This window comes from Fundulus heteroclitus, chromosome 21 (genome assembly GCF_011125445.2).
Source record: "Fundulus heteroclitus isolate FHET01 chromosome 21, MU-UCD_Fhet_4.1, whole genome shotgun sequence".
Lineage (NCBI taxonomy): Eukaryota > Metazoa > Chordata > Actinopteri > Cyprinodontiformes > Fundulidae > Fundulus > Fundulus heteroclitus.
In genome coordinates, this window is record NC_046381.1 from 34,761,901 (window position 1) to 34,770,399 (window position 8,499).

General features: G+C 43.0%; 1 pseudogene; it reads left to right on the plus strand.

Moving 5' to 3' along the window:
• Positions 1-6,853: 6,853 nt before the first annotated feature.
• Positions 6,854-8,499, plus strand: part of LOC118556790 — a 4,951-nt pseudogene continuing 3,305 nt past the window's right edge.

Here is an 8,499-nt window from a genome sequence, read left to right on the forward strand (position 1 = left end):
AAGTATATAATAAATGAGTATATGTCCATGTAACATAAATTAAAACAGTCTAAAAAGGGTGTATTGGCAGAAACAATAAGCTTATAATGCCCAAAATAAAAATAAAAAACAGGAACAAATAAATACCTAAATAACTTATTTAAGGCAAAAGCAACAAATCTCCAAATTGCTCTTATAAAGCTTTTTGACACTTTTACTTATACTGGGTAAATATAGAATAGGTAGAATAGTGAAAATCTGTGCCGTTCATTTAGCAGGGCTGCAGCAAATATATTCACTTGACCTTGAAATGGTCCAGCAGCCTCAGCAGTTTGTTTAAAAGAGCAGATCTCACTTCAAGTCAAGCTGAAAATGTGCCTGGTGCACGTTTGGTCCTTCATTCAGTGAAATAAATAGAGACGAAGAGGAGTTAGAAACGGTACTCAGGTAAGAGTTATTAGTCAAGAAAAAGTAAGAACGGTGCAGTAAAACTACTCCTTAGAAGTACTTTTTGTTAAGTTAAACAAGTAAATGGTTCTAGTTGCTACAAACCTCTGATAGCAACAGAGACGTCAGATAGTGACTACTGACAAATAAAAGTATTTCCACTTAAAGTACACATACAGTTAGGCCCAGAAATATTTGGACAGTGACACAAGTTTTGTTATATTAGCTGTTTATGAAAACATATTCAGGATACAATTATATAATCAATGTTCGCTTAAATGCAGACTCTCAGTAGTATTTTGAGAGTATTCACATCCAAATTGGACCAAGAGTTTAGGAATTACAGCTTTTTGGTCCCTTTTTGGTCAAGGGACCAAAAGTAATTGGACAATTGACTCAGAAGACTGCAAAATAAATAAAAATGTTGCATGGGCTCTTCCCTCGTTAACCTTAAAGCAGTTTAAAGGTCTGGAGCGGATTCCAGGTGTATCTTTTGCATTTGGAAGCTGTTGCTGTGAACACACAACATGCGGTCAAAGGAGTTCTCAGTGGAGGTGAAACAGTGCATCCTGAGGCTGAAAATAAGAAGAAATTCATCAGAGAGATAGCAGAAATGTTAGGAGTGGCCAAATCAACAGAAAAAAAGAGTGCACTGGTGAGCTTGTGAACTCAAAGAGGCCTGGATGTCCATGGAAAACAACAATGGTGGATGATAGCAGAGTCCTTTCCATGGAGAAGAAAAACCCTTCATAACATCCACTCAAGTGAAGAACACTCCAGGAAGTAGGTGTATCAGTATCTAAGTCGACCATAAAAAGAAGACTTCATGAGAGTAAATACAAAACATTCACCACACGGTGCAAACCATAAATCAGCCTCAAAAATAGAAAGGTTAGGATTGACTTTGCCAAAAAAACAGCGGAAGAAGCTGGCCCAGTTCTGGAAGAGCATTCTTTGGACAGATGAGACTAAGACCAACCTGTACCAGAATGATGGGAAGAAGAAAGTTTGGTGAAAAATTGGAACAGCTCATGATCCAAAGCACACCACGTCTTCTGTAAAACATGGAGGAGGCAGTGTGATGGCATGGGCATGCATGGCTTCCAACGGCTCTGGGTCACTTGTGTTTATTGATGATGTGACAAAAGACAGAAGCAGCCGGATGAATTCTGAAGTGTATAGGGAAATACTTTCTGCTCAGATTCAGCCAAATGCAGCAAAGTACAGATGGACAATGATCCAAAACTTACTGCAAAATCAACCCAAGAGTTTTTTATAGCAAATAAATGGAATATTCTGCAATGGCCGAATCAATCACCAGACCTCAGCCCAATGGAGCATGCATTTAATTTGCTCAGGACAAAACTTAAGGCAGAAAGACCCACAAACAAGCAGCAACTGAAGACAGCTGCAGTAAAGGCCTGGCAAAGCATCACCAAGGAGGAAACTAGCGTTTGGTGACGTCCATGGGTTCCAGACCTCAGGCAGTCATTGCCTGCAAGGGATTCTCAATATAATATTGAAAAGTAACATTAACTTAATATGTCCAATTGCTTGAGCCCCTGAAATGAGGAGCGCTTGTATAAAAATAGCTACAATTCTTACATGTTTCATCATACAATTTTGTTCAATTAAACCTTACAGTCTGCACTTCAGTTATATTGTAGTTGTTTCATTTAAAATCCAACGTGGTGGCATGCAGAGCCCAAATCATGAAGATTGTGTCACTGTGCAAATATTTCTGGCCCTAACTGTATATCACAGGCAGACACAGAAAGCTTCAGCGGCCTGAGCTCCGTTACAGCAGGCCTTCACTATATTCATACAGTAACATTGTGATAATGCTAAAGCTGCGCTATGTGGAGCAGCCCCTGCCTTTAAGCACAGTCCACGCATCTTTAATTGTGCTGAGGTCGGCTTTTTTCAGGAAACTTAAATGTTCAACTCCTTTATCTGTTCCAAAACCATTGTTTTATTTTTCTGTGTTTGGGATGGTTGTCCTGTTGGACCTAGCTGCGCCAGCACCACTGGCTGCAAAACAGACCCTCAGCGTCATGCTGTCGCCACCTCGCTCAGGTCTTTAGGAGTAAAAAACAGTTTCATCCTCAGTCCTCTAAAGTTTATTCTTGTCACTGAGGCCAAACAGTCCCATCTTTGTCTCCTTTACCGATAAAACCTCTCCCTAAACGGCTTCAAACTTCCAGATTATGGCAGGATTTAAACCGAGGGCCTTGAAATTGCATTTATAGCTACTGAGCTGTGGCGTCTGCATTTGGGGCCAGGCTCCACCAGAGTAATAAGGTAAAAAAAGACCAATTGCTTTACCAATAAAATTCTGTTAGAAACATTTGTGTCTATTTATCTAAGTCAGTCAGAAAACTGATAAGCTCAACAGGCTAAATCCTCTTGAAGCGCCTTGATACCAACGTTGTCTGCCCCAAGCTCAGGTCGTCCAATCAAAATGCTGGAATTGCAAACGTGACGTTTACATTTTGCCGGATAGTGTGCGACAATAGTGTTGGTTGTCCTTGCTGGCTCATTGAAGGATTGATGTGAATCTTTTCTGTTCAATAAATTAACATTATGAGTGAGCCTTCATTTGTAATTGTGTGTTTAAAAATTAAATTACATTTAGCTTATATAAAATTGATTTTCTAGTGTTGGTTTATGCTAATGTTATGTATCTGTTTCATTTAAAATTAATCAAAGTCAGGTTATATGCATCATAAAACAAATTAGTCGCTGCTAATGTGGATTGAGTTGTTCTGCCCCACTGAACTTCTCATGCCAGAGACTGTCTACTGACATTGTTTTATTTAAGGGACCAATAACCACTCTAGTTTTAAACTAACCCACAGCAGTTCACAAATCTGATTTCAGTCCAGCTTAATATTAGAAACGCTTTGATTTCACACCAAACTCTATTAATAAAATATGAGCTAAAAAACCTCTTACTGATCAGTAACTACCACCCAGTTATGTTCTGTGGATAAAAAGAAAATAATCTGTACTCAGTGATGAGCATTTATTATTATTATTATTCTTTCCACATTAATGAGTTTCTAACACCATAAACCATCTCGGTCCAGTCAGATGTGTCCCTGAAAAGCCTTTACAGCCTTCATTTAAAGCTCCTTCTTCTCAGGTTGAAAAAAGAAAACTCTGGATCAGAGTGTAACAGCTGGGCCACTTTAAGGATAAACAACCAATGAAGTCACTACATTAAATAATCTGCAGCAGTTCTGACTTTCCTGAGTCTTTAAATAACTTTGACTTTGCTCTTTGCTCTCTAACTTGGGAGCTCTCTGCTCTGGACAGCTGATGCAAATGTGTGACCCAGTTCAACGCCACGTTTCCTGGAACTGCTCCCCCGCCGACTCACAAGCCAGCCATCAAAGACCAGTTTGTAATCCACTCACTACATACCAATGCTATTGTTCCGCACACCTGTACACCACCCCACCCCACCCAGACACACACACACACACACACTCACCTCCACCGTGGGCCCTCTGCTGCAGGGGGCTCACATCAGACACACACCCACCCTGGCGGAGATCAGTCAGAGATGCTAATGCCCCCATTAGGCTCACCCTTAGCAGGTCATTTGGCCGCTAACTGAATCGTTACCATGTCAATGCAGCCGGGGAGGCTGAGGACAAACAACACTCAGAAGGGTGATGTCCAAGCTAAACTCAATCATCACGTGAAAGGGCCTGCAGGAATCTGCATAAACGGGTCCAGGGCTGCGTACCGGACCGGAGCGGTTTGTGTGATTTGAAGCTACCGCCTTGCTGTCTGCCTCCCTTCACTGGTTGAGTCTCAGCCTTGGATTTCTGTTTCAGGGGGGGAAGGAAGCACTTTTTCATATTTTGCCACGTCAGAGCGGCAAACCTCAGTGTGCTTTACTGGGATGCTTTACGTCACGACCTGAACCTGCGTGCCTTCACAGAGCCACAGCAGCAAAGTCTCCGCTGTCCTTCCACATTTAGAGGCTGCAGGTTTTGGCCTCTTCTCGTTAAAACGGCTTCATCTCAGAGCGGACGGTGCCTGCCTGGGCCATTCTGACACATGAACACAGTTTGATCTAAACTAAGCGCCCCGCCCTTTGCCGCCTCTAACAGGTTTCCTGCTGAAGAACAGCATCACCACGCCATGATGCTGCCGCCGCCGTGTTTGATGGTGGGGGTGTCTCGTCATCCTCATGCTGGCGGGTCTGGGCCGCCACATGGCTCTTCCTCAGCAGGCCTTCTCCTCCTGCTTCTTTGACAATTAATCGCATTTTCAATATAATCGCGATTTAAAAATACGCAATGTATGTAACAATTAGGGAATCAGCCGCGTCCTTTAGCTGTCGGTAATATGTTTAAAGTGGCTTTGCCTCCACATGGAAAGGAAGACAGTTGCAGCAGTGAGATAATCTAATTTTATTACTTGTTTTAGAGTTTATATAATCATACATAGCATTAAGTACAGGTCAATCAGTTTAATACATAGACTTGCTTGTTGGTTGCACTTTATGTTCAACAAGGATTGATGTCCAAATCACTTAAAAGCTGTTCTCTTGAATAATATTCTGATTAATATAAACATTAAAAGTTTGTTTTTGTTTTAAATAGTCTGTGTTTACAAACATCTTTATTTAGAGGCCATTTTTGTTGCTTGTGGTTAATGCAGAGAAAAGTCAAAATTACAATTTTGGTTGAAATATATCGTAGGCAGAACGCAATCATTTCTGCTCTGAGTTTAGATGCTGTGGGTCTTTTAGCAACTAATCCACACGGCGAGGAAACAAATTGATTTGTTATTTGTATATGTTTAAAAAGACATGATAAATTAAACTGGGAAAAAATTGCATTAAATCGCAATATTAGGATAAAAAAAATCGCAATTAGATTATTTTCCAAAATCATTCGGCCCTATTTTTAACAATGATTTTCTTCTTGCGACGCTTCCACAAAGGCTAAATGTGTGGAGTTTTCCTACCGATTAAGATTAAACCACACATGCTGACTATATTCACTAACTAGGCTAACATCTGAGAGGGATCGGTGGCACTGGATTTTACTTATAATATCAGAGTAAAAGGGTCTGAACACAATTCCTCGGCACACTTGAATATCACTTGTTTAAAAATAAAAAAATAGGTAAAACTGTGTATCTTTTTATTCTACTTCTACTTTCTGCAGGTTGCTCACATTGAATCTGGACCAAGCACATTAATGTTTGTGTAACATTGCGTGCTGTGAAAAGGGTTCATGGGGTCTGAACATTTTTAGAAGGTACTCACTGTATGTTTAAATTTCTCCGTCAGAAAGACAGATGGCTGAATCCTAACTATTAATACTAATAATGATGCACCAAATCAGCAGCCAAACTGTTCAGGTGGACATGTTTGTTTCTCACGTGTCCCTCTGGTGCAGAAAGAAGCTATTCAGATCCAGGAAGGTTATGTTTAGAAAGCCGGACATCTCACCTCCCTCAGCCGAGTAGCTTATCACGAGACAAATGCGAACAGCGGGGCAGCCACGGTTTCAAGGGAAACTTAATATGGAGGTATTAGCCGTGAATGCTGCGATCACAATATCGATTATAACCAGCCCACATTTGCCTCGCAACTCTTTCCTTTTGCTTACTGTCCCACCCGCTCTCTCTGCTCTTTAGGACCTGGGTTAAGACCGGGAAAATCCATCCAAGTGGTGCAAACACATCACTGGAAAGTAGATTTTTAACACCTGAAATAGTTTTAGCCTGCCAAATATCGCATCAAAGCTGTCTTTTGTAATTGCAGTTCTGCGTGGCCTACTTTGACCTGATGTGTGAAGAACTGCAATTCTGCAGAGTGAGAACACAAGTAGAGGATTCCCAAGTTTAACCATTTAATTTAAAGCAACACAGACACGGGCTGCACAAACAGATTTTTAATCATGAATTTTAGCAGGGCTGCAGCAAATAGAGCAGATCATTTTACGGTAGTTGGTCCAAAGAGCACATTTTATGGGATGTTGATTTTTTTTTTGTGTTGTTATGAGGCCAAAGCCTCATGTTAGCACAGGACCAGCTGAATTAATGAGGCTCTGGACAACAAGCTGCACACAGCAGCACCGAACTGACGCACAGGATGCAAAGGTGGAAAACTACTAGCCTCGGAGATCCAGACACCATGGACTCTAAGCAAAACTCCAACACTACATTAAAACAAATCTAAAAATCAGGCGCGCACACAGACAGATCAGACATAATTTGCAAATCGCTGCCGCTGGATGACGTTTTTCTGGGGTTGCTCATAGGTGAAATTTCAAAGCAGATACGCTCAGTGACAAATGACGAGGCCGTACCTGCCTGAGGAGCGACAGCGAGCTGTGATTGGTCGAAAGCAGAGCACCGCTTACACCGGTGGCCACACCCACACACGTCCCTATAAGCGGACACTGAGCAGCAGCGCGCGCAGTCTAAATCCGCGGCGGGCTTGTTTTTTTTTTTTTTAACCTAAAATCGTTTTTTAACGTATTCCCGATGTTTTACGGCGCCACTCTTTTAAATCATTTTATAGCGACAGTTTAGCCATTTTACTACATTTTGTTTTCACGGCGACGCACAATTTTTCCCTCCAACCAGACGAACATGGCAGAATGGAAGACGCAGGTAACTTACAATTACAACCCGTCTTTCCAGGCCTACGCCTACAGTCTGGTGTACCAGCCGACGCCGGGGATCAACCACGGAGCCCTGGCTGGCTGGGGGGACAACGGAGACACGGGCCTGGACAGCTGCAATAATGTCGCGGTGACGCAGACCCTTCACGCCGCCGTGGACACCACCACCGTGACCGGGGACGAGTTCCCGGCAGGCAGCCCCGACACCGAGCCTGTGGCCGGCGATTGTTATCCGGGAACCGAACTCGTGTTTCTCGATGACGACCAGGAAGGCCATATGCTGCTGGCCGGACCGCCGCGGGAGTCCTACGGAGGCGAGGGGAGTGAGGCGAAGCGGGCTAGGAGCGGTTCCTTCAGCGACTCAGAGGCGCACACCTCTCCCGGTAAGTGGTACACGCTCCACGGCTCGGCATATTTAAAACAAAAAAACACATAATATGTCTTTAAGTCCACACAGAGTCCGAATACTTACATTTCCCCCGATAAACATGGCAATTTCTTCCTGGATCTTTAAGAGCGAAGTCAGGGTTGTTTCCATCTTGGTTTGAAGAAGTTTTCCAAAATATGGCGCCACTCAGCGCAGGACACACAGCGGTGGCGCCATCTAGCGGCGGAGTCCCAAACTGACACAACTCAATAAACGAATGACTGGGAAATGTACACGTCTCTCAGTGCATATTTTTATATATCAGTAAAATTCTGAAACGGGTATTTAAATCTAAAAAAATTTAAATCATTAAATGTCAAATGTGTAGGCCTAATTTAAGGATTTAATCAAATGTATCTAATCATTATTTTGTAAAAAACAAACAAAACAAAAAAACATTATTCAGCTAAATATCATGCATATTTGACAAAGTATCCCTGTTCCTCTTCCTCTAGATTCTGGAGCTCTGTCATTAGCCGTGAGGGAAGCCTCCCTCAGGTGGACCCCACCACCTGGGCAGAGAAGGGGGTTGGGGAACGAGCCGGTGATCAGAAGTCCGCGGGCGGCCAGCGAGGGATGTTTCCAGCGCTTTAATGGAGGAGGCACCAGAACCTGGCAATAACAAGGGAGCCAGGCCATCAGTACTCCATGCCTGCACGTGCATCCCTTCCTGCCCCAGCAGGCTTGCATCGCTACAGCGACGAACCCCAAAGCAAAGGTCCGGGTGGCCTTCACAGAGAGCCGATGAACGCCTCGTCCAGCGCTTCAGCATTCAAAGATACCTCACCCCAGCTGAGATGAAGAACCTGGCAGGTGACCGGACTGACGAATTATGAACTTTAACAGGTAAGGTTAGGTCATCGGATGAGTGAGAGAGTGATGGGTTTGTTTTTTGTGTACATTCCTAAGTTATGAAATGGTTGTGATCCTCTTTGTAGGTGAAAGACCTGGTTTCAGAACCGGAACGGATGAAGCTCAGGAGGCATCAGA